This window comes from Mustela erminea, chromosome 2, assembly GCF_009829155.1.
Source record: "Mustela erminea isolate mMusErm1 chromosome 2, mMusErm1.Pri, whole genome shotgun sequence".
In the NCBI taxonomy this organism is placed as follows: Eukaryota; Metazoa; Chordata; class Mammalia; order Carnivora; family Mustelidae; genus Mustela; species Mustela erminea.
This window is the reverse complement of record NC_045615.1, coordinates 110,155,933-110,182,761: the sequence shown is the minus strand read 5'-3', so window position 1 is coordinate 110,182,761 and position 26,829 is coordinate 110,155,933. Positions and strand designations below refer to the sequence as shown.

Below are 26,829 nucleotides of genomic sequence, written 5' to 3'. Positions count from 1 at the left end.
GTCACCTCCTCTGGATAAGCACGGTGGCTACACGAATCTTGAGGATCTTACTCAGCTGCACAAATATTCTCTAGTCTTTCATAGATCGTAAGTGCTTTATTCGATGGGGATTGTGACCTCCTGAAATATGCTCTCAGCAACCTTCCAAGGTGCCTCTTTGAAGTTTGCTAACAAGGTCTCACATCTCTTCCTTGCTGAACACTGAAACGTCTTACCTTTTCTATCTATGGGACTCGAGACCCCTCTCCCCTGCGGCAAACAGGACAATGCAGGAGAGCTCTCGGATTAAACTCAGGTATAAAAGAAAAATTCTGAAATTTTATGTTAAGGAATTGTGTTGTGATGGGCTCAGGCTTCTTTCTCCTACAATGTAGTTCTCATAAACAGCAAAGACTTCTTGTTTTAAATGGGTAGAGTTTGTAGCAGGATAGATGGACTCAGTACAAGATTAACCTTTCTAACAGGCTGCTCAACAATGGAGCACTGTGCTTTAAAAAGAAGAGAACATTCATCTAGAATATGAGGGGCCACTTTCTAGAGATATTGAAGAAAGAATTCATGAATAGGCAGAAATTTGGATGAAATACTTTTAGGTTTCTTCCAACTCTGAAATGCTATGAATGTGTCATGCTAAAATTCTACCTTTGCTTTTGCATTCTGTATTTAGTATTTTCTCAGATCTATCTGGATCATACTCAGGGGGCGGGAATGCTCTAACAATTTCACTCCTAATAGGAGTGCCTGCTGAATTAGAGGCAGGTTATCTCTTCAGGCTCTCCCAAGCTAATAGAACTAGGGTAAGAATCTGGATCACAGACAAAAGAACACATAAAAGACGTCCTAGGCTGCAGTTTGCCAGAAGCAAGTGCTGAGATACAGAAGCATTCGGAGGAGATACTGGGAAGGCAGTGGGGAAGCAGGACAGGAAACGGCATGAAATCACGCAAGGACGCTGTTTCAGACAAAGCCCCAGCCTCAGTCTGATCCTATAGGGGGACCTCTGGAGTATAAATTATTTTTCAGACTTTGCCCAAACTTAAGGGGAGGGAGCTGGGCTCTCATATTCCCACACCAGCCAGCCGTGGGCTAAAGGCTGTAGAGAGGGCCTCAGAGCTTGTGGAGAAAGAGGCTCATAGGAAGACCTCCAAAGAAAGTCACAGATGTGGATCTCAGAAGTAAAATCACACAAAATCTCGGGGAAGGACATACAGTAAAGTTCAAAGAATCCAAGCAGATCTGGGCAGAAAGCTAATAGTGCCTCCTGCAAAAATCATAGGAAAGAACACAGAATTCAGCTTCAAATCCAAATTGGAAAATCGTAAAAATGTATCAGAAGCAAGTTTGGATATTGGGTACAAAATGGTAGCAAATAGTTCAAGGCTACAGATACATACAGGTAATATGTACTACATATAAATACACATACATACATTGCATAGGTATCTATATATTACATATGTATCTACATGTATATGTGTGTGTGTGTGTATATATATATATGACATATTCAATGGCTGTATATATATGGATTTATTTTAAAGAACTGGACTGGATCACATGATTGTTGGGGCTAGTATGCTGAAAATTTATAGGATAGGCTGGTAGGCTAGAAACATAGGCAGAAGCTGATGCTGTAGTCTTGAGGCAGAATTTCTTCTTCTTTGGAAAACCTTAGTGTTTGTTCTTATGGCCTTCAATTGATTGGATTAGACCTACCCACATTATCAAAGGTATCTCTTTTATTTAAGTTTAACTAATTATAAGTAATAACCATATCTACAAAGTACCTTCATGGCAGATGGCTATATCAGTCTTTCATTAAATTTTGGAGTACTGTAGCCAGGCCATGTAGAGTCAGAAAATTCACCATTGCAGGGAATATTTTGCCTATTACTAAGACTCTTCCTAACAGTTAACGGGATTTTGTAGATTTTAGCAATGCAGGCTAGAAATTTTAGGGAGTGAGAATTTTAGCCACTTTTTCTACTTGCTAATTATTCACATGGTTTTACAGACCCAGGATCCACACCTAGCCACCTGTTAATCCTCACTTGGGTTAAGAATCTTATCACGAGGCTTGGTTTCAAGCATGGCATTTAATAAATGAACACTTGATGCTATGTTTGTATTAAGGAATCAAAAACAAATTCATTATTGAGAAACTCGCTTATAGTTTCTTTGGAATGAATAATCATCTGTTGGCTCAGGGAAGACTGTGTCTATCTGGGAATTTTCATGGTGTGAAAACATTGATTGAGGGAGTCTGTTGCTAAAAAAGACTTGCAAATCACGATTACTTTGTGAGCATTGTCATTCTTTCCCTTACTGACTGGCAGGCCAGGCTATAGTAAAACACAGGAGTCCTCTATTTCCAGCAATAATGGTTATGTTTGACAATAGAAACTTAGCTCTGACTTAATTTAGGTTGATGGTTCTCAATTTTTCCCACCCAACACACCTAAATGATACAATTTTTGATCATTACCAACAGAGGCTTTTTCCAGAAGTGATGAGGGGAACATGGCCACAGCATCTCAGTGTAGAGGAAGAAGGGGAGCTCCACAGCCCGGCTCTGCTCTATCTCCCCAGTGTATTGAGGATTGAGAATGACTCCTCCAAATATTAAAATTGTGCTTAGAAATTTGTCCTATATATAATAGATATTCTATATATGTGCCTTGTGTTAAAGAAACAATTATTCTGACACTTGTTACAACAAGGCAGACTTTATGCAGGATTATCGTGATGAGTATAGGTACTACTTCAGTGGGGGCTTTGCAGTAAGGGAGATGTTGGGTTCAACTTCAAATACAGTAAGGAAAGGAGGGAGGGTATTTATAGCCAAAGAGTAGAGTGGGGGTCTGGGGGAACAATGGATGGAAAATTACTAAAAGGAAATGTCAGGGATAAGAAGATTCTTGCTAAATCAGCTCAAGAGGTTTCTTGCTATAGGTAGGCCATGGTGATCAGACATGAGGGATAAGTTGGGAGGGTGAGGAAATCTCATCAGATATTGAGGGTGGAGATTTTCTCCTAACTGACTTAGCAGGATTCTTGCTTAAGCTGGACTCTGCAAGGAGGTTGCTAGAAGCCCAGGGTCAGGCCTACCTGAGGAGAGGACACAGAAGACCTTAAGTTTGGTGAGAAAAAATCTTTGCCACTTGAATGAAATTGAATGTACTAGAATTTCTACTTAAGACTGAATAAGCAGTCTGGATGAGCATTAATGTTCCTTCTCTTGACTCTCTACCATGAACTCTAACACGAACTACAAATGGTGGTACCATACATGAATTTGTGCTTAGAAATGTAGAGTGAAGCAGTAGCTTCTTTAAGGCTCTATGTAATTCTATCCATGGGTACAATAATATTACATGATGAACAACCACAAATCCTCTGTGTCAAATAACAACAAGTATGTATTTGGTTTGTGAGTCTTCGAGGTTCCGCTGACCTGGCCTGGGGTGTGCTGATCTTGGCTGGGTGTGCTCATGTGTCTGCCAACAATTGCAGGTCATCTAGATGGCTCTGCTAATGTGGGCTGGGCCCACTGCGAGTCTGATTGTTGGTTGGCTGTTGCTTAAACCTTGACAGCCTCATCTGGGATGATAGAGGCATCTGCTTTGCCTGGTGTGCCTTCTCCTCTAGGGAGCTAAGCCAGGCCTATTCTCATTGAAGTTCATAAGTACAAGAACAAGCAGAAAGGGCCAAAGCCTTTTAAAGTCAAGTTCAGAACTATAGTATGGTCACTTTTGCTTTCTGTTGGCCTTTGTAAATCACAAAGCCAACCATATTAAGTGTGTGGAGAAATAGACCTCACTTCTCCAGTGACTTCTCCAGTAAAGTCACATGGCAAAGGGAATGGGTACATTGAGATATAAGAAAGGGGACCATTGTTACAGGTGGTCTATCATGGGGTCCACATTATTATTATCCAATCGAACTCTAACCAGCCTATTTTCTAGTCCACCCACATCAGCCGGCTCTCATCCCTAGTAATAAGTTGGGAGCGAAGCAGCAGGAACTATGCTCCTGTATTGCTAATTGAGAGTTCAAGGGGCTTTGCATTACCCAGAGTTGGTCCAAATTCAACTGACCCTTTTGGGCATTGGTCACAAGACCGAAATACCCCAAATCCTCTCCTCCCCTGTGTCCTTCAAATCTAGGTCATAGGTTGTCCTGATTTAGTGTATTATTTTATTCCTTATGTCTTATTAACATCATACTTTAATTAGTAAGATAGTCTAAGGTTTTGCAAATGCCTGCCACTTCATAAGTGCTCAATAAATGGTAACTATTATCATTATAGTGCAGATACTCAGAATAAGGTGCTATATTTTGGAACAGATCCAAAGTTCCTTGGTTATTAAAGTACAGAAGGGGCCTTATGATAAGCCTGCCTGGCCCATTAAGGGTGGTCTCCCAGGACAGCAGGGTAAAATGCCAGGGTAGGCGCTCCATCACAAAAGTTGCCTATTAGGATTGTCATCCAGCTTTTAATCATGAGATTACATTTATGCATTTGTGACTGTTCATTTTATTTAACCTCCACACCTTTACAAACTTAATTCAATGTCATTTTCCTATGGGGCTCTTATAAAAGTGGGAAGAGGGTGAACTAAACAAATAAAAACTCCTAATTTTTTCTAGTCATTCGGCATTAATTTGTCAGTGTTCTCATATATAATTAATGGTCTCCCACTGCTTGTGACAGCTGGTTTGTTATAGCCAAAACCAACTTTACTAAGTTAAGATTTGGAGGTTTGCCACAAGAGGATAGCTATGCCTGTCACTAACTCCTCATTTAATATTTTAAAGGCTTTTCTGGCATAGGAGCCATTTGCCTGGATTCACTTTCCTCTCAGCCTACAAAGGCGTGACTTCAGCTTTGTCACTCTACATATCCTCATCTTGTCTCCGACGCTCGGAGAACCAGGGTTTGAAAAGGTCAAATCAACACAGAAGAGAAGTTTATGTAGAAGCTCAAATAAAAACACGATGAAAGTGCATAGAGACAGCGTTTAGTACTGGCAGCTCATAAAACAAAACCATGTTGTTAACTTGTCCAAATATCAACAAATCATATTCCCAGAACATACTGGAGAGTAAAGGATTAGAAATAACTGTGAAGGGTACAGTTGGTGTCGTCATCTCACTGTGTGTTAATCTGATCTCTTTGGGGGGAGGGCAGAGAATTCCCATGTACTGAGCCCCTACTATATGCCCCTACTATATGCGGCATCCCATATCAAGAATCTCTTGTTTCTGGAAAAATTTGTTTGTTCTGAAAATTTGTGATTATCAGCCCCATTTTAAAGAGGAGAAACTGAGGCTCAAAGAGGGGACCTGATTGGCTCAAGGTCACATGCCTGCTTGAGCCTGTCTGAGGAATAGCCAGACTTGAATTCTAGTGCACCTCTTTCCAAGGCCAATGGGGCTCTTCTCCACTCTGAATGGATGGGTAATTTGGTCCACATAAGGAATATAAAGCTCAAGAGGTTCTTTATGTTGATATGAATGGCCAAGTGGTACTTTTCATATGCAATAATAAATGTTCATCTTTTGTGTCTCAGTGTCAGATGGGAGAGATTAGGGTAGAAAGCCACCAGTGGGTTCTCTCTAGTGTCACCTGTCCTGCTACCTGGGAGAAAGCCCTTTCTGGATACTGGCAGAAACAGTGCATCTGATTCCTTCCAAGTGCCCTATGAAGTGCTGTTATTTGTCAACAACTACAGAAGGCACTCTTTTAGGGGATCCCATTTTTAACTTCACAACAACCCTGTTAGCAATCACTGGTACCTTCAGTGTTACATATTTTGGAACTGAGACAGTTTCAGAGATGTGAAATCCACCAGATGTGGTTCGAGTACACACAGCTAGGAAGTGACTGACTACTCTAGCATTGAACTCACTTTTATCTGACCCCAGCCCGTGTTGTTGGGATTGTATTCCTTTTTCTTTCTCTCCATTTTTTAAAAAATTTTATTTATTCATTTGACAGATAGAGATCACAAGTAGGCAGAGAGGCAGGCAGAGAGAGAGGAGGAAGCAGGCTCCCCATTGAGCAGAGAGCCTGATGTGGGGCTCAATCCCAGTACCCTAAGATCATGACCTGAGCTGAAGGCAGAGGCTTAACCCACTGAGGCACCCATATACCCCTCTTTCTTTCTTTTTTTCAATGCAACTAAGATTAATATCTTGGTATTACTTATTTTTCTGAGAAAAGATATCTAGAACCAACACCAGAGAGTAAGTCTCTTTTATCAGGGACACATTTCCTGATATTTGGGATTAGCTAGGAAGGGTTTCTATCTCTTGGGTGGGGTTACAGAAGTATGGTTTGAGGCTGAGGTGGGAGGTGGTGGTAGATTTGTGAGGAAGGTTCTTCAGGTTCTATGAAGAATTAGGCTCTGGCTCTTACTTTTCTGGATACAGGAGTCCAGAAAGGCTCTGCTTTGGGTTTCCAAACTCAGGAATAAGGAGCAAAGTAAGGCTATAGCTGGTGGATTTACATGTCTGGCACCCTACTCCCCCACCCTCCAAATGACCTCAGGTTATTGGTTTCTGGTAGAAAGTTCCATTCTTTTACCCATATCTGGTCTCCTTGACCCAGGGGATGACTTCAAGTGTATGTTACACATTTCTTAGCAGACCCTGCAGTGAAGACATGATGGAATCTCCTAATGTGGCATAAATGCTCTGAGAAGGTAATGGAGACAATATGAACCTGGGTAGGTTTGTGATTTGGGATGATCAATTCAGAGCAGAAGTTCAACCAGGAGTCAGGAGACTAGATCCCACCCCTAAAACTTTAGAATGGAGGGTCCTGACTGAAAAGAAAGGGTTAGACAGGTTATGTAGATCATAGTCACCTGGACAGAATCTTGGCCAGCACTCATGTCTTAATGGGACTTGAATTTGGGTCAGCTTCCAGCTTTTTTGTAAATTAGGAAAAAGACAGCTTTCCTGGGTGGGTGCAAAGCGAAATGTGTTTCTTTCTTTAAGTGAATGTCAGCCTAAGCCAGATCTCACAGTGTGGTGGGGGATTTTGGCCTTGATTCATTTCCTGAGACAGGCATATTTGGGTAGTGTGCAAACTGCATCACTGTTCGTGGCCACCTGGCCTGGATATCAACAATATAAATATATGGATATACCTATCCATACCTGGATAGGTATAGAAATGGAAACAGAATCCTTTTATACTACAAAGATAATAATAATATTAATAGGATTAGTAATAAGGGTAATAAAGTTTTTATCATGATCAAAAGAGATAAGATGATATGATAGGATATATGAAATAATATATGATGCCTTGTATATATTGAATGCTAGATAAAAAATAAAGCCAAAATTGGGTCGATTTGGATGTTTCCTTCTTTATAATGCTTATCAGACCACTAAAGATAGTTTTTCATCTTTAAGTTGTAACTACTCAAGAGCTCAGTCGTGGAAATACAAAGATTTTCCACACAACTTAAAAGCTTGTCTACTGCAGTTAACTCTCCCTCTTTATTTATTGGCTCATCATCTAATCACTTTTCCTTTTTCTGCTTGTCTTACAATTTTAGAAATCTGTGGCCATTTAGAGTTCAGACGCCAGATACAACACCCATTTAATAAGAGTCTCTCTTTAAGAGATGTGTGATGTTGCGGGAAAAATGTTTGCCCTTTCAAATGCCTAATACCTAAGTACTGTTGATCACCACAAGCTGTTAGCAGTGATCTTCCTTTTCATTGTGCCATCAGCCTCCTGTGTGTTCCTGGCTCCACTTCAGGCCAGTAATCTGCATGCACTTTATACTTTCTTCTTCTGCATCCAAGGGGTCCCACCAGACAGTTTCCCTGCGCTATACCTTCCTTACTTCTCACCTAAACCACTGCAATAGGTTAATAAACTTAACAGATCTTTGACCACTGAACCATATTTCTCTATTCCTTTCTCAAACTGTTAAAGGGAGCTTTCTTAAATTTAAATCTCATCATAAAACTATTAAATGTCTCCTCATTGTCTTAGGGGAAACAAAATTCTCATTTTTTAATCAGAAACTTGAAGGTCTCTCCATGGTCTGGCTCTAGTCTAACTTCACAACCTCATCACTAGCTGTTTCCCCCCTGGAGAGTCTACACTAAGCCTGATGAACTACATACAATTTTCTATACTGTTTCTGACCTGAATGTCTTTGCTTGCCCCAACCCCCTGCCCCCAAGAAAGGAAAACAAAAATTTCTTCATGCATATCCATCCTTCTCTTGCCCAAATAATAATCTACTCATCTTTCAAGAAAAAGATGCAAGTGTTTCTCCTAGTTGATGATTTCTTACCTCCTCCACTACACTTCTCTCTGTTTATGATTATATTCATCCCCTTGGTTGCAATTACATATCTACATATTTCTCTGTATGATACTAAGGATATGTGGGGAGTGGAAGGGTGCAGGGTATTTTCCATTTGTACCTGCAGATCTACTGTCCACACATTTCCACCTGGATCTCTGTCCAGGACTGTGTATGTGTTTCATCTGTAACGTCTCTTGACTCAGCTGTCCAGGTGATTCCAGCCAAGGGGAGACAATGGTGGAGAATCTGACAGAAGGAGGAGAGTGATATTGGGCTATTTCTCCCCCACTTCTCCTAACCAGGTTGCTCATTGGTTGTTTGTACATTCTATTAGAGGTCACAGCTCCTGTCTAGGAGTTATACCTACAGTTTCTAGGATCCAGTGATCACTGACTTCTCTCTCTGGGGGAGGTTACACCTCCCCATTGTTGCTAGAACCAGAGTACTCTATGATCACATGGTGCTGCTTATACTTTTGAAAATGGTCCCTTCATTAAAGTCTACATAGCTAATAAGTATACTTAGGCCATCTCTTTCTTTCCATGCCCCAAATAGTTACATGGACTCTGCCTTATTCATCTTGGTATCTCCAGAATTTAACACAAATCTTGGACATCTGGTAGCTGCACTCTACAGTGACTGAAAGCACAGGCCATAGGACCATCCCAGTTCTGCTATAACCCACTAGTGGACCAATTACTCTAAACCTGTTTCCTCATTTAATAATGGGAATAATAATTACTCACAGACTTATGAGGATTAAATGAGATGATGAATACAAAGTGCACATCACAGAGTTGTGTGTAGCAAAGATTTGGACATTGCCGGAAGAAAGGTCTGGTCTTTGTCCCTGGCTCCTGTGGAGGTAAACTCTAATTTTGTCAGTGATCATTTATTGTATTAATTAGGTAATTCATGCTAAGCCCCTTAAGCCACCTGATTTCAGCCCCACGTCCATAGTAAGGAGTGGCTAAAAACAGTTCAACACATGAGTAATCCATGAGTGATTAATCATGCCCAAGAAATGCATCTCCAATAAAAGCTCTGGACACAAAAGCTTGGGTGAGGTCCTGGGTTAATAATCAGTATGTATTGTCACACATCACTGCTGGAGGAGACTGTATCCAGAGGATAAAGAAAACTTTATTCCAGAACCCTCCCAGACTTTGCCCTATGTGTCTCTTTTCTCATAAGATCTTAAGGTATCTTTTCCCTATAATAGACTATAACTGTGAGTCTACCAGTTTTGACTGGGTTAGAATAATAAAACTTGAAAATAGTTCTGGGAAGCCCTCAAACTTGCAGCTGGCATTTGAAGTCTTAGGCAGACTTGGCAGTCTCGAGGACTGTGTCCACCCTCACAGCATGGCTGACTTTGGGTAGTTTGGTATGTGGTAACTGCCCAATACATTTTTGGCATGTATGATTTAAATGTTGATTTAAGGAGTGATTGATAGAATAATGGCCAGTCAGCACATATACCTCTTCTCACAGTCTGGGGAAACTTGGTTATACTTGTGGGTCCCTCATTCTATAAATCTGAATTCTTTATTAAATTTATTGACATATTTCCTTTTGAGCAAAAGTACCATATTTGATATGGGACCAAGTGGTAGTATTTTGGTTATGAGCTTAGAAAGCAGAAAAGGAATAAAAATTAAATAGTTAAAGCCTCCAGGTTGCCAGATCTGAGAGATTTTTTGATTCCAAAATGTTTGTTTTATTTTATTTCTAAGATTTATTTATTTATTTTACAGAGAAAAAATGAGTGGGAAGAGGGACAGAGGGAGAGGGAGAGAATCCTAAGCAGACTCCCTGCTGAGCATGGAGCCCAGTGTGGGATTCAGTCCCACAACCCTAGGATTATGATCTGAGCCAAAATCAAGCATTAGATGCCCAACTGGCTGAGCCATCCAGGCATCCCTGGAATGATTCTTTAAAACATTGTTTTGATAGAAATCAGTTGAATCCCTCATATCAATGGAATGGTCCTTAAGACAGATTGGCTCTTCAATGTCAAGAAGATTTTCTAGGCTACTTGATTAGTACTATGTAAGAGGTTATGCCTCAGCCACATTTCTTTCACAGAAATTTCCCTGCTGGGACCAAATGTTCCCATTTACCAGGGACTGAAGTGTTGTCCCAGGATATAGGACTTTCCATTTAAAAACTCACTGAAGGGTTTCCTGGGATGCAAAACTTTCAGTGCCCAAATCAAGAACATGAAACAGAGACAACTGACTAACTGGTAGTACAGAGTCAAAAGATACCCAGAGAGAAGAACCTAGGAGTGAAAACTATGTCTTAATAATGGATAAGATCATGAGATCTACAGGGTGACCAGTGAACTATGTTGGTGAAACATGATGGATTCAAGACATATTAGAATTTTGAAAAGCCATTCATTTTCCACATCCTCTTCTTTGTCCATGAGGCCTGCTGTCTTTTCATGATGCCTGGTTAACCAGTCAAGATACCTAATTTTTTGTCTCTACATATGCATATATGCATATACCCTTTTCATGCTTTCTCAGGTTGAACTGAGCAAATGCTGTCCTAAACCAAAAGGCTAAATGGAACAGCTACACTGGATATTATGGAGAGTTGGAAAGAAAAAATTAAGGAAGTTGATAGAAAAGTGAACTTAAAGCTGACACTGAGTGTGACATTGTGTGTTTAAGGGATTTACTTTGGTTCACCTGTTGTTGAACCAAGAACAAGGAGGTTAACTTTTACTTAGTCCTTACTGTGTGTTGGACATTACAGAGTTTGTTGTTGTTAGTTCAGTCTTCTTGACAACATTATAAGGTAAGTTTACCATCTCATACATATGAGGGAACTTCATAGAAGTTAGGCAAGTTAACATTGGTTCTCTGTGGGTATGGTTTCAACTTCAGTTTGTCTGATTGCAAAGGCGTTAGCCCCTGCTGCGTCTCATAGCATGGAGAGTGGGCAGGGGTCTGTGGTAATGCTTGGAAATCATTTTGGAACTTTAGACACATTTAGAAGATGACGGATTCCATAGTTCCTCTATCTACTGTCAGATTCATGATAAAAATGCCAGAGAATGAGGTGTGGGTTGGGGAGGGAGATGGGAGGTACCCCAAAAGCCAAAGGGCATAATAGGCACACAGATTTAGGAAAGGGTAAGAACACCTAAGCCCACTCACCTGTTAGCTGGCCATGTGACCCTTGGGATGGCCACAGTCCTTTTCAAGGCCTCTGTTGCCCCCAATCATCCACACAAAACTTGGTTCAGTTAAGGAGTACATCTTGCTGTCTTTCACTGTGGGTCTTTGCACTTACTGGGATCTAAAGTTCTATGTTTCCTTTCTTCTCTGCTTTTCCACACACTATTCTGTATCTAGCTTGAGCTAATGCTTGATTCAAGTATATCTCAGAAGTCAACTCCTCCAGGAAAACTTCCATGGCCCCCAAACCTGGGTAAAACTTCTCTCTTGAGAATTTCTCTAGGACTCTGCTCTACCAATCCAATTTATTGCAATGTTCTACTAATTCATCTGTTTCCCCCACTAGATAGTGAATAGGGACCATATTTGTCCTGCATAACGTCATAGGTCCAGTGTGCCTGGCACATAGTAGGTACTCAACACATACTTATTGAGTAAATTAATTAATAAGTAAAAAAGCATAGAGTTATAAATAGCAGCCAGAGCCAAGAAGCTTAAAAATCAATCAAACAAAGGAACATCAGTGGGCACCATTTACGGAGTGACCAATGGGCCGTAGACATCCCTTATATTGTCTATTTTATTTCATTCTTATGATAGCTTTTGAGGTAGGCATTATCATCCCCATTTGAAAGACTAATGGTCAAAAAAGCTATATCACCTATCCAGATCATTCAGCATCAGAGCTGGGATTCAGACTTTCTTCTCTGATTACAAACCCAAGCTTGGAAACCAGAAATGTAACAGGAAAACAGCAGAGAGAATCAAGAGGTCCTGTCACCCTCCTTGGGGTCAGAGCAGTGGATTGGTCACACATGGTGCACATGGGCTGCTGGTGCACATGACAGCATGGTTTAAAGGTCCACACTGGGAGAGCTGCCTGGGACAGAGCTGGCCTTTTGTGAAGAGCTCCTTTGGCCCGCCATGGAGAGCAGATCCCTAAAGCTTGATTTTGTTTGTCAGCATTTCTTGTTTCTGCCCACACAACATTTCTTCTAGAGTCTGGAGGGAAACCAGCACTGCTTTCCACAATCAAGTTTCTCCCATTACCCAGGAATAGCCAACCTGATTGGGCTTGTTTCCTCTGCTGTTTTTCAGAGAGCTTTTGTGCTCCCCCTCCACGGGCCTCTTTCCCCTTGCTTCCCTCAGTAAGGTTGAATTCCCTGATGGTAATCATAATTATAAGCATATGTTGTTGCTCTCAGCTACCATTGGACTTGCAAACTTTGGTTTAAAAGGCAAAAAATAGCAAGTCATTTTTGGAATACATTTTCTGCGAAGGGGCAGTTTTTGTGGACAGAAAAGTGATCGTCAAACACATTCTTTGGAGCAGATTTGCGTAGTAAGCACGAGTTGGAACCAGGTAGCCATGTCAGGCAATTACTGCATCAGCAGAACAATGTTCTATAGCTTAATGTGATCATCACAGGATCTGAATCACAGAGACTTGTTGGCTTACAAAATGCTAATGGGGAATTGAAAACTCCAAAAAACATCCCAACAATCTTTGCAAATCAGGTCAGGAATTATTTTAAAAGTCGGACATTTTTGTAAACAGTGTTGATTTGTTTAACTCACTGTAGCCTCTTTTTTTTTTTTTAAGATTTTATTTATTTATTTGACAGAGAGAAATCACAAGTAGATGGAGAGGCAGGCAGAGAGAGAGAGAGGGAAGCAGGCTCTCCGCTGAGCAGAGAGCCCGATGCCGGACTCGATCCCAGGACTCTGAGATCATGACCTGAGCCGAAGGCAGCGGCTTAACCCACTGAGCCACCCAGGTGCCCCACTGTAGCCTCTTTTTAAAAAAATAAAATAAAATTCCTCTCCACTGCATCAGAGGCAAGCTGTTCAAATCCTGGTTCCAGTTTACCCCCAGCATCTGTGTGGGGATGGAGCAGAAGGATGTGGGTGGAAGCATAGGTGGGTATCTTGGTTCTGTTCAATGTGTGTACTAGATTTTGGTCAGCCTGACATCCTTTCTAAGGTCTCCACCATATCACAGAGGAAAACTGGAGACTATATATATCCCTAAAGCCCCTTCCACCAACTCGCCTGTGAGAAGCACCTACAAAAGATCTGGAATGTTGCAGAGCAGAAGTCATGATTCCCTGGAGGCAGTTGTAGTAGATTGTGCATGAGGGTATAATTCATGGAGACTTTCTGACAAATCCTTGGGGACAACCTGCTTCCGTGCCAAAGGCTGAGGACTTCAGTACTGGCTTCCTTGAACTTCAGTGGTGACTTCTCCATCTTCTCCTCCAGCTCTCTCAACAGCTGTGCACTGCCCTAATTCCCATCCCTGGAATACATAAAGTAACTTCTGGTTTACTCAATAAACCTTGGTTAATACGATGTGTTTTTCAGAAAAGCATTAACACTTCAGGGAGCAGAGTCTCTCTAGTAATTTCTCCTAGTTTTTTCTGACAGAATCATAGTTTGTTAAAGCTGAAACAGGTCTTTGAGATCATGTGGGCTGATGTTCCTCAAATTTTGGATTTCACTCACAAAATTTAAAAGTTTGCGGGACTGACCTAGAACTTTCAGTTTATTTTAAGATTTTTTTTTTAATGTTTGTACAGTTAACACTCACAATCACTCATGGAAGAAGGGGTATATATCACTTCTCTCCAATGAAGCAGACTCTAAGATCAGTAAAAAGGATGGAATTACAAAGAGAATATTTAATTTTGTAATGACTTTGCTATAGCTTTTTTTTTTCACTTTTGTTACAGGCAGATCTAAGCCAAAATTTTCATTTTATGGACAAGTCAAGTGTCTATTTATTGGAGAGCTTACTCAAGGCAGAGCTAAGACCAGGACTCGGCTGTCCTCCTCACTGGTCTAGGGTTTCTCAACACCAGGACTGTTGACATTTTGGGCTGTATAATTCCTTGCTATGTATGGCAGTGGGGGGAGGGGTGTGGGGGGCAGGGGGCTGCTGTCCTGTGCACGGTAAGATGTTCAGAAGCTTCCTGGGTCTCAATCCATTAGATGCCATAGCATCCCCCATTGATGCCAACTAAAAATGTCTCCAAGCACTGTCTCCCACTTGAGTCCTGCTGCTCTGGTCTAAGAGAACTTCTTCTCTGCTAAGCTACTTGTGAATTTATTTTCTTTTTTATCACCAATGACCAGGTGGTAAAAGAAGCACTTTTTAAAAATATCAATTATCTTTTAACTGAAGATAAACTAAAAGAAGACAGGGGACATATGATGGAGGAAGAGGCATGGAGAATATGTGGAAAGTATGTCTGGGACTTTGGGGGGAACCCCTGTACCTCACCAACTAATAGATCAATTCACTTCATAGTAATAGGCCCTCTTTATTGAATATGCTGATCTAGGCACTTTGCAGATAAGATCTCATTTTTTTAATTCTTTCTATTCAATAAGTCTGCAGGGTAGGTATTTTTAACCTCCACTTTTGCAGAGGTAGAAACTGAGGCTCAGAGAGATCAAAGCCACCTACTTTGGAAACTGCAAGGGAACCAGATAGCAGTAGAGGAGGCACCTATCTTGCCCCAACCTTTTTAAAATCTCCTTTAAGACTACAAGAGATCCTATGACTCTAAGTACATATTCTTTTCATGGAAATACACATTTATTATACTTCCCTAGCTAGACCCACACTCCTAGAGATCAGAGCCTGGGGCGATTGGCTCCATCTTGATCATGCTGTTTACTAGCGGTGTGATCTTGACTATGTCATCCAATTTGCCCAAGCTGCAGTGTCCTCACGTGAAGTACAGAGATAATGGCATTTCCCCTGTCTGTTGCTGAAAGAATGGAGTAAGAGGGCAAGTTAAAGTTCTTTATAAATTACAAAACTCATCACATTTGTCCCTGGTATAATGATTATTGTAATTTTCAAGATTCTTATACTCCATGTATGTGCTTTATTTTCAATAAATATTTGCAGATTTATTAACTGGTTAATAAACAGTCTTGTTGGTAAATGTGCTATACAAAGGTAGGATTAGATCAGACCTCCGAAGTTAGGTGATGCCCTCAGGTTCACTGCACTGGCGTGACCCTGGGCTGTCCTAGTAGATAAGAATCCAAGTTGATACCCAGTGAGTCACGCCTTTCTATAATCACTTCTTTTTGAGTACAGTAAAATCTTCTAACCAGTGGAATATGGCAAAGGTGATAAGATTTCACTCCCACACGCTGCATTATGTAAGATTCCATTTTAGCAACAGGAGCGAGGGATTCTCCTCCTGGCTATGAAGAAGCGAACTGTCAAGGTATGAAACGGCCTGTGGGAGGGCCATGAAGCAGGAGCTGCAGGGGCCTCACTGAATCACTCCCTGTTTGTAAGCCATCTTCCTGGGCTCATTTGGAAAGACCCAGTCTTAGCATTTATCTGCTGGTTGGGAGCAGGAAGTGCCCCATCCCCACTCACAACCTAATAAAGCTACAGGAAGAGTTAGATTTTGGGAACTTGTTTGCTGCAGTGCTTCCCTAGCCTACTTTCCCTACCTACATGTGAGATAGGGGCCCCTATAATTCTGTACTCTTGCTCTTTCTTTTTGCCAGTCACTTCCTGTCTCCAGAGCATTATGGCTCTTACAACATAGTTGGAAGAAAATGGCTCTATTGGAAGCATTTAAAAGATAAAGAAACTGGGGCTCAGAGCAGTAAAGAGCCTTGCTTATGGTCATACATAGTGAGTAGGCAGCCCACTGGGATCTCAGACTTCCAGGTCAGCCTTAGACAGAGACCCCACCTGATGGCCAATCCACACAGTGTGTTGGGGGCTGGCTGATGGCAGGCATCCAGCTATGTCCATTTGGTATGTTTGGTGTCTACATGTATAGAATCATACTATAAATAGTGTTGTCCCCTAGTCCAAACTAGGGTTGGTGATAGGGCTGATTCAGTGTTGAGAGGGCAGTGGGAGAAATATAAAATGATACTCAAAGACACTGTTGTTGGTTCCAGTACTTAAAAGCAGATGGTGAGAAATAGCTCCAAATCTGTTTAAAATGTGTGTCCGGTCAAAGTGCTTCCTAAAGTCTCAGAGCACAGCTGCAGAGAGAAGGCAGAGGGAAGCAAGAAGGGGTTAGATAATCCCGGGAGGATCATAAAGTCCCATTTTTCTGGGATTGTGGTGGGAGGTGGATGGTGTCAGCAATAGCCCTTTCCATTTGGTTTGCTTGGTGCTAGTAGACAGCAGCTGTGAACAGGCTGACAGGAAACAAATTTCGGAAGAGCAGAATGCTTGCAGTAAACAAACAAACAAATAAACAAATAGAGCGATTACTTATGAGAGTTCTGGGAATGTCTAGGAAACGTGGGAAGTCCTCTCCTGAAGGATGTTGCTGACAGCAGCACGTGGCCTCCAGTCGCCACGGCAGTTTTAACATCGCCAGTCAGATGCGTGAACAAATTGCAGTACTTTCAGCATGTGGTTCATATTCTCCCCTCATGGCCTGAGGAGAATGCAGGCCCATCAAGCCAAGAGTGTAGATGTGGAGTGGAATGAAGACATTCGGAAGCAGCAGATTAATGAAGAAGATGATCTTAAGAAAGCAAGACTCTTTTTTTTTTTTCCCCCACCTGAGAGTGATGGAAGGTTGTAGCTGAAAGGGTCCCTAGGTGTCATGGAGTTCAGAGTCTGCTAACAGGTTGAATCTTGAGGGGTGTCCCTGGTCACTTCTGAAAGTACAGTGTTGCAGGTAGGTTTGGGCACAGTGGAAAACAGTACTAAGATGGTTTAGCAATGTCCATCAGGGGACAGGAGTAGGAAATGACAGCATGTAACATGTGTGGTAGTTTGAATAGTTCAATCAACACACTTTACAAATGAGTGAACAGAGACTTAAGGAGAAAAGTGACATATCCAAGAGACAGTGGCAGAACTGGTCTTATATTTTGTGAATTTACTACTCTTTCTGGGAGTTTACTCATTTATTTTTTCACTTAACATATACTTAATGAGCATCTACTGTGTGACAGGTGCCCTTCCATTTTTCTTTAATGCGACTGTGGGCTTAGTTCCTCATCTTCTGCAAAGCATCCTGAGACAAATTTGTTTTAACTTCCCGGCATGGCATTGAATGTTTGCCATGTAGTAGGAACTGCCTTAAACACTTGATGAATCTTAATAGTATGGCATACTGGTCAACAGCGTGGACTCTGGAACCAACATTCCTGGGTTCCCAGTCTTAGTTTTGACTTACTCAGCTACAAATTATTTAAGCCCACTGCACCTTCCTTTTCTCATCTCTTAAACTATAATAATAATAATAATGGTATTTACCTCATAATGTTGTGAGGATTAAAAGAGTCAAAGCACACAAAGGCCTTAAAACAGTGTCTGGCATATAATAAGCAGTTCATAAATGTCTATTATTGTACTTTTAAAATTTAATCTTCATAGCAACTCTATTTTAGAGAACAAATTGTCTGGGTGTGGATTGTGTCTCTGCTGCCAACTGGCTTGGGCTTCAGTTTCTCAACCATAAAAAGGGATAGTAATAAAACATACAGTGTTGTTAAAGTAATCGAGTAAAATAGTGTACAAAAGTGCTTGGAACAAAGTAAGTGTCAATGAGCATTATTCATCACCATCACTACTGCCATCATCACTGTCACTGTCTCCATCACTACCACCATCATCATCCTCATCACCATCATCATCACCATCACCATCACCATCACCACCATTATCACCATCCTCATCACCATCATCACCATCACCACCACCACCACCATCATCACCATCACCACCACCACCACCATTATCACCATCACCACCACCACCACCATCATCACCATCCTCATCACCATCACCACCACCACCACCATCATCACCATCCTCATCACCATCACCACCATCATCACCACCACCACCGTCATCACCATCACCATCCTCATTACTATCAACCATAATCTCTAGCATCATTACTATGTTTAAGGGCTAAAAGTGATATGGAGTAGCTTAAAATCTGAAAATTTAAAGATCTTTGCATGAATCTGTACAGCTAATGGATATTCCTCTCTTGCACCCATACATCTAATTGCTTATTCAGCATCAGTTGCTATCTCTCAAAATCACCTCATTTTCCGTATTTTCATAACCAGACTCCTGATTTCTCTCCTCTCCTCTTCCTGCCTGAAATTTGATCCTCTCCTAGAGGCCCTTATCTCAGGCAATGCTACTGCCGCAGGGACTGCCACACCATCATGCTTATGAAGCAGGCACTCTGACATCTCTCATCCTGGAGATCTGATCCATCCCCAAATAGTCAGGTTCATCCCCTCTTTCTTGAATCTCCTTGCTCCCCTTCATTCCATTGCCTCCTCTCTAATTCACGTTACTACCACCTCTTATAGAACAACTTAGCAACAGGCTGAAAAGCCTCTGCTTATCTATTCTTATCCTTTAACACTTTCTCCGCATTGCAGCCCAAGAGATTTATGTAAAATGCAATTTGAATTATTTCATGCCTTTCTTTTCCATTCACTCACCCTAAACATATACTTGAAGCCTCAATACTTACTCTAGGGTCATTGTGAGAAAGGCCACATTCCTTAACATGACTGGTAGTAAAGAAGGCTCTATAGTCACAGGCTTCCACTTTCCGCCTCTGTCTTATCCTGAGGGTCACTGACCTTTCTTTCTTCTAATGGCATGCTCTTTCTCATTGCTGGGACTTTGCATACGCTGTTTTCTGCCAAGAACAGCTCTGACCCTAAAAACCTTACTCAATTAACTTGTATTCATCCTCAGCTCTCAGTAAAGAGGATATTTTCAACTACAATATTTGGTATAAGAAATGGCACATTATTTACCTTAAAAAACAAGATTTTTTAAGCTCACTGGGAAGACAAGAAATTCCATGTCTATTCTTTTTCAAATGTCTTGGTGGACAAGGTTTAGGTAGTGTCCAAGGTCTCTAGTCTTCAAGACATCAAGGTCACAGCTGCAGTGTTTATTTTCCAAGTTCCAAAGGTCCACTCCTCTATGCCATGATTTGTATTGGAGCCAGTGCCAAGGCTAGGAGCTTTCATGCATGATGCCAGCCCCTATCACATTGTCCAGCTGATTACCTGCCAAAGGGTGTTACTAACTTTTATTGGCAGGAACCACTAAATCCTAACCATTTCCTAATACTAGGGCATCTCTCCCTCTGCTGGAGTGAGTTACTTCTGTTTCTATCAGTTCTTCCCTTGGGTCCCAACTCCTCTGGGGTGGCTCTTACATGGGGCTTTAGAAACATAGTGAAGACTTGGGGGTAATGGTAGGGGAAGGAGATGATGATCCCATTTTTTCTTTTTAGTAATTTACCTAATTACATCACTTGAAAAGAAAGAAAAAAAAAGAATCCTTAACATTTTTGAATCAATGATCCCTTTGTTAGTCTGATGATGTCCATGTATCTATCCTCTTCTCAGAATAATGTTTTTAAATCCCAAAATACACAAGAGTACAATTTTATTGAAATAAATTATCAAAATATATTTTTAAAAATTATTGTGTCACTATATATACTTCTTTATTTATTCATTAAACATCAGGCAGGTATAATAACTGTAATAATTTCAAAGTAGTGATAAGTATACACTATTTCAAGATCTCTATAAGCACTGATAATAACATATTTGTTGGCCACATTTATAATTTGAAGGAAATATTAAGTTTCAGTTAAAGGATAGTGAAAATAAAGCTGTAATATTTGCCTATTCAAGTTCAACCCTCTTCCCACCCACTGAATTTTTAAGCCTGAATGGAGAAGTCCTCCTCTTGACAGTCTTCTTCATCTTCCTGACCATTTGTTCCTGAGCTCCTCCATGCTTTTCTCCATACTTCTTTTCATAGTTGGCAGTTATGTATTTATTTGTATGATTATTTGATCATACAATAGACTATGAACTCACTGAGGACAGAGAACATTTTTTTTTAAGATTTTTATTTATTTATTTGACAGAGATCACAAGTAGGCAGAGAGAGAGAGGAGGAAGCAGGCTCCCTGCTGAGCAGAGAGTCCAATGCGGGGTTCGATCCCAGGATCCTGAGATCATGACCTGAGCCGAAGGCAGAGGCTTTAACCCACTGAGCCACTGAGGCACCCTGGCAGAGAACATTTTTATTTATCATTATATTTCTGTATCAAGCATAGTTCCTGGTACTTAAGAAGTGGATGCCTAATAAATCCTTGATGAACATATGACAAGTGAATGAATGTTGAATCAGTTCATCATTATATGACTTGAACAATGGATTGTGATTATTCAACTGATCTACACTCTGTGGTTCTTCTGAGATACCTGGTGGCTCCCTCAGGAAGGAAGCTGGCATCTGGGCTGGTGAAGATGGGGGATTTTAGGAGTACTATGAAACTAGAGCCAGAGGAAGAGGAATAACATGGTGCTGGAGGCTGTGGAAATGCAGAACATCCAGGTGTAGAATCTCATCCAAGTGGGTTGTTGGAATAAAAGATCTTGGAATGAGTCTTGGAGCATTGTTTCTTAGGATGCTTTTGGCTTCAAATAACAGGATATTAAACAAAAAATGGTTAAAAGTGGGGCACCTGGGTGGCTCAGTTGTTACACATTTGACTCTCGATTTTAGCTCGGGTCATGATCTCAGGTTTGAGAGTTTGAACCCTGCATCAGGCTCTGTGCTGGGCGTGGAATCTGCTTGGATTCTCTCTCCCCCTCCCTCTGCTCCTGCCCCGTCTCAACTCCCCCCTTATGCACATGCATTCTCCCTCTTAAAAAAAAAAAAATGGGTTAAAAGAGCAAGGGCAGTTGCCTACCATGCCCAGAGATGGGGCGCACTAAGAATAGTTTAGCAGCTTAACCATGTCACCAGAGTCTGTTCTTTTCATCTTTGCAGTTGGCCAACCCCAGGAGGTTGGCTGTGCCTCTTTTTGGAGACCTGCAAGATGGCTGCATCAACTTCCACATGAAAATCTCCCCCAGAAAGGAGAGGGAGAAAATCCTCTTTATGTTGTACTGGTGCACTGGGTCATATTGCCACTTTGAAACCGGTCTTTAGCAAATGGGAGAGAGAGTATACTGTTTGTTTTAGATGAATCTTAAATTGTTCCTTGACACATATTGCCAACTAATTTCTGGAAGTAATCCTAACAGTGAAGAATGGGGTAATGGCTGCAAATAGAGAGGAAATCAACTGTGTGGATTGAGATATGGAGCCACAGTGGCAGGAATGAGGGGTGATGGGTACAAGGAGACAGAATCGATGAATACCCTTGCCAATGAAGTACTCACTCTTTAACTCCTTCTAACAGGGCATTTGCATTGAGGGGACAATTCCTTTGTTGAGAACAATATAGGGCAAATCATTGTGTAAAATCCCAGAGTTGTTAAAACCATTGCTTTTATTATCTATCTATGTAACGATCTATGGAAGAGGGGGAGGGTTAAGGAGAGGGTGGGAAAGAACCCCAAGCTGACTCCCCACTCAGCATGGAGCTCAACGTGAGGCTCAATGTCATGACCTCAAGATCATGACCTGAGCCAAAGTCAAGAGTCAGACGCTTAACTGACTGAGCCACCCAGGTACCCCATAACCATTGCTTTTAAAATATAAAGAGTTATAAGGATGCCTGATTTTTATTTTTTTAAAGATTTTATTTATTTATTTGACAGAGAGAGACACAGCAAGAGAGGGAACACAAGTAGAAGGAGTGGGAGAGGGAGAAGCAGGCTTCCCACAGAGCAGGGAGCCTGACACAGGACTCAATACCAGGACTCTGGGATCAGGACCAGGCCCAAAGGCAGACAGTTAATGACTGAGCCACCCAGGCGCTCCAAGGATACCTAATTTTTATTTTTATTTATTTTATTTATTTTTTAACACTTAAAAAAATATATTTTATTTATTTGACAGAGATCACAAGTAGGCAGAGAGGCAGGCAGAGAGAAAGGAGGAAACGGGCTCCCTGCTGAGCAGAGAGCCTGACACGGGACTCGATCCCAAGACCCTGGGATCATGACCTGAGCCGTGGCAGAGGCTTTAACCCACTGAGCCACCCAGGCGCACCAGGATACCTAATTTTTAAATAAAGTCTTTTCCCCCTGAAGTGTTTATGTACATAATAGCTGTGTTTGCATATGAATCTTCCAGAAATATATACAAAGTTTAACAATGATTACCTCTGGGAAGAAGAAGTGGGAGAAAAGGAGTAAGATAGAGGCTCACTGTTTGTGCATGCCCTTCTGTATCATTTGAGTTTTTAGCATATGTATGCCTTATTTTTCAATTAAAAAAAGGGGTTCAGTTTTTAAAAATAGATTCAAGTGATTATTTTCCGTTTTAACATTTCCACTAGCAAGACATACCCAACATGGAAAAATCTAGATAATATTTTTAAAGCGACTTTAATTTAATTAGTGCCAAATAATTGTTCATTTGTTATTTCATTTAATCTTTACAACAGTCCTACTTACAACCCTGTAACTGTTATTTCTGTTTACAGATCATAAAATTGAGGGCCAGTGAGATTAATGATGTTGTCCCATATCACGAGTGGCAGACCTGGGATTAAAATCCAGATCTGTTTAACTCTAAAGCCCATGGTTTCCCAATAATAACAAGGTGACTCAGTATGTGGTTGTGGAAAGAAAAGAAGGGGAGAGATGCAGTCAGTTTTCATCCTTGGCTGCAGTTATGTTCTATAAAGTTACCATGAACACTGAATTAGTGAATACCGAATTATTGCTTCTAGGGGAAATATAGGAGTAGTTTCCTGTGAGCCGCCAGTTACAACTGTTTTGTCAACTGATCAATACATAACTTTGTTTTATGTGCATTTTTGTTTAAAGGCACCTTATCTAATGTATACTGTTTATCCTTTAACATGAACTCAGCCAACAGTAAATGAATGAAGCTTATCTAATACACATATTTTCTCCATTAGGCACATCACTGCCTTCTTGAACTTAGGAAAACTAGATTGCATTTCAACACTATGCTTTGGGGCAATTTAAAACAACAAATCATCAACAAAAAGCACAAAAATCTGAAAACCATGGCACTAAGTAGAACTGGAAAAAGGTATTTATTTATAATATGAGAGCTGAAAAAAGAAGGCAGAGGATTACCTTGTTGGACCTCAGCCAGGAAGGTGCATGTGACTGACTCAAAATTTTTGCCACTCTTCACATATCTGCAGACAACTGTGAAAGTGCCACAAGTATTGATTTTGAACTTACAAATAAATTCTAGTGAGAAAGCAAATTTGCAAATACAGAAGCCACAAATAATGAATATCAGCTGTATACCACTCACATTTAGGTCAAATTATCTTATAGTATTTCTGAAGTAGAAGAGATGCCAGAGACTTTTTTCTAGTCACTCGCATAAAATAGTGTCCCCATTCATTGGAATCCACTGGAATACAGCTTCCATTCATTCCAGAGCTCTCTAGCTTTTTCACCATGGTTACTTATTTTTTTGCATGCAGCTCTTATGGCCTCCTGATCCATTATTTGTTTAATGAGCTGTCTCTTCCATGAGAACATAAGCCCCATGAAGACAGGAGCTTCATTTTGTTCAGTCTCGTATTCCTATCGCCCTGAGAGTATTCTATAGTAGGCCTTTGGTAAATATTTTGTTGAATGAGTAAATAAACAAATGACTATTATGTGCTTGGCATTTGCGTGTGATGGAGAACCATTGCCTTATTGCAAGCACTCAAACATGTATGATGTCTCGAAGGCAGTTTGATGGCGCTGCCAGAATTCTTGGCTTATAACTGTGTGTATAAAACATTCCCACCCACCGCCGTAAGGGAAATCCAGCACAGGCTGTGTTTCTGAAACTCTGGTGAAAATGCGTAAAGGTTAAGCTCAGTGCTAAAACCACTGACATTTGAACAGCCTCAATGAGAAAGCAAAGTGGTTGGGAGAAACATTCATTTGAAGTTTTATGCTGGAAGTGTGAGCGCCCACGGTAATGACTCTTAAAGCACCATATAGACTTGCTGGAAATTTGTCTGGGGGGCGGTGGTGGAAATGCTGTTCATTAAACTAACAACACACATATGCTGGGTCTTTCTAACTGAAGGTCACTGGAGCATGGCAATGGAGGGTCAGGTTTAATTATCAATGCACCATAAACAATGTTCTTTGCTGGGTAAACTCTCTTTGCACTGGAATACAATTATAGCTGCTTCAGGAACAAACTCAGACCATACCATTCTTCAAGAAGCCTTCTCAGATTCCCAGGGTGGGAACCTCCCCGCTGGTATCTGGCTGGTGCAAAGTGTGTCTCCACACCGTGACCAAGCTCATCCCATCTATTTGTGGAGGGGCTGCCTCCTCCACTATATTTTATGTTTCCAGCTACTTTCCCCCAACACTTTCCTCCCTTGTATTCCAGAGTTCAGTCTTGCCCCTTCCCGATCCATTTCCTAAGACCAGAGCAAGCTTGGCTGAAAACCATGCCGTTTTCTTGTTTAAAACCCAACAAGGGCTCCCTGTTGTCCTTTGAGTAAAGTCCCAACTTCAGGTGTGGTTTGTTTTCCATTTAGACCCACTCCCGGGTCCTCAGAGCAAACAACATTGAGCATGAAATCATAGTATTGAAATTGGTCAATGAGCAGATGGGAATCCATGATGGTATTCTTTTTAGTGTTGTATATGTTCAAACTTTTCCAGAAGAAAAAGAAAAAAAGAAATGAGACTTGGGTATGAAAGATGTTGGGAGGAGGTTTTATGACCCGAGGGAATAGCATATCAAAACCCTACAGGTTACATGGAAACTTTGTACCTCATCATACAGTTGATGGAGCACTGATCCAAAAGGATTTTATGGTCGCCCTGTCAGAGTCAGACCTAGCTCTGCCAATGTGCACCATCAATGACTTCTCAATTTTGTCCAATCTGTGATTTCAAATTACCTGACTTAGAGTGTATCAAAATTATATCTGATACATATTACAGAGACGGCGGCTGTACTGAGAGATACCAGTCTGTTGGGGATAGTAACCCAGACATTCTAGGAGTTGAGTGTGGAGAAGGGACAGCCTAGGTAGTCCACAGTGACCATTTAATGCCTTAGTGAATGAGTGCAGCAGACAGGGGAAAAAAAAGCATAGGAAGGCTTAAAATTCAGTTGGGCAGAAGACACTCAAAACTCTTAGAGGTGGCTCTTTATCTGGAAGGAGTGATAAGGATTCACATTTGTTGGCTGTCCTCTGATGTGCTGGGCACTGTCCTGGGCCTTTGATTTGGGTCTGTTCTTTTAATTCTAAGCTTTAAGGAGAAATGCTCGGTAGGAGTCCATGTAGTAGATAATACTTCATGGGATACCTGGAAATTCAGATCGTCTTAAAGTGCCGTCTTTAATGAAGGAGTAAGTGGGGAAGGGCTGTGGAAACATCTGGTCTTCACTTTCTGATTTGTTTAACACTAAGTTGATTGCTTTAAAACTGGGTTTTCTCAGCATGTGTGAATTGTTGAGTCAGGGATTTTTCCTGTTGCCACAATAGTCCTGTTGATGATTTTTCAGGTGAAGCATTTGAGGAATAACTGGATTGCAGGCAAAACATGAATCCAGAGAAGATAAAATTTTCCAGAAATTTAAAACTCAAATAGCCCCTGAACCAGAACAGGTAAAATAGAACACACATACCTCCTTCTTGCATTTTTTTTAGGTCATGTTTAACGGGTATAATCCCTAAGAAGAAGGAATTCTATATAGCAAAGCTCATCTCTCCCTTTGGAGCCTATACAAGCAGGTTTTGTTATCCTGTTGTAGTTGCTCTTCACATAGATTGTCCACTTAGAAAGGTATTTTTTGCAGTGCTGACCCACTTAATAATTATTCAAAAACTAAAGGTTATAATGTTTATCATATAGGACTCATTTTCTTTTTTTTTTTAAAGATTTATTTATTTATTTATTTGACAGAGAGATCACAAGTAGACAGAGAGGCAGGCAGAGAGAGAGAGAGAGAGAGAGAAGCAGGCTCCCTGCTGAGCAGAGAGCCCAACATGGGACTCGATCCCAGGACCCCGAGATCATGACCTGAGCTGAAGGCAGCAGCTTAACCCACTGAGCCACCCAGGCGCCCCTAGGACTCATTTTCTAAAGAAAACATCAGGGATGGAAGATAAAAAAGATTTTGCCTATGATACATGGAATTTAAGAAAAGGAAGGAAGGAAGGTAGACTGGAAGGAAGGAAGGAAGGAAGGAAGGAAAAAGAAAGAGAAAGGAAGAAAGAAAGAGAGAGAAAGAAAAAGAGAGAGGGAGAAAGAAAAAGAAAGAAAGAAAGACAAAGGAAGGAAGGAGGGAAAAGGTAAGGAAGGAAAGAGGG

General features: G+C 41.0%; 1 long non-coding RNA gene across 1 annotated transcript in view; it reads right to left on the bottom strand.

Moving 5' to 3' along the window:
- LOC116584913 overlaps positions 1–26,829 on the bottom strand; it is a 169,174-nt gene that overhangs the window by 833 nt on the left and 141,512 nt on the right. The gene's annotated exons all lie outside the window — the stretch shown is intronic.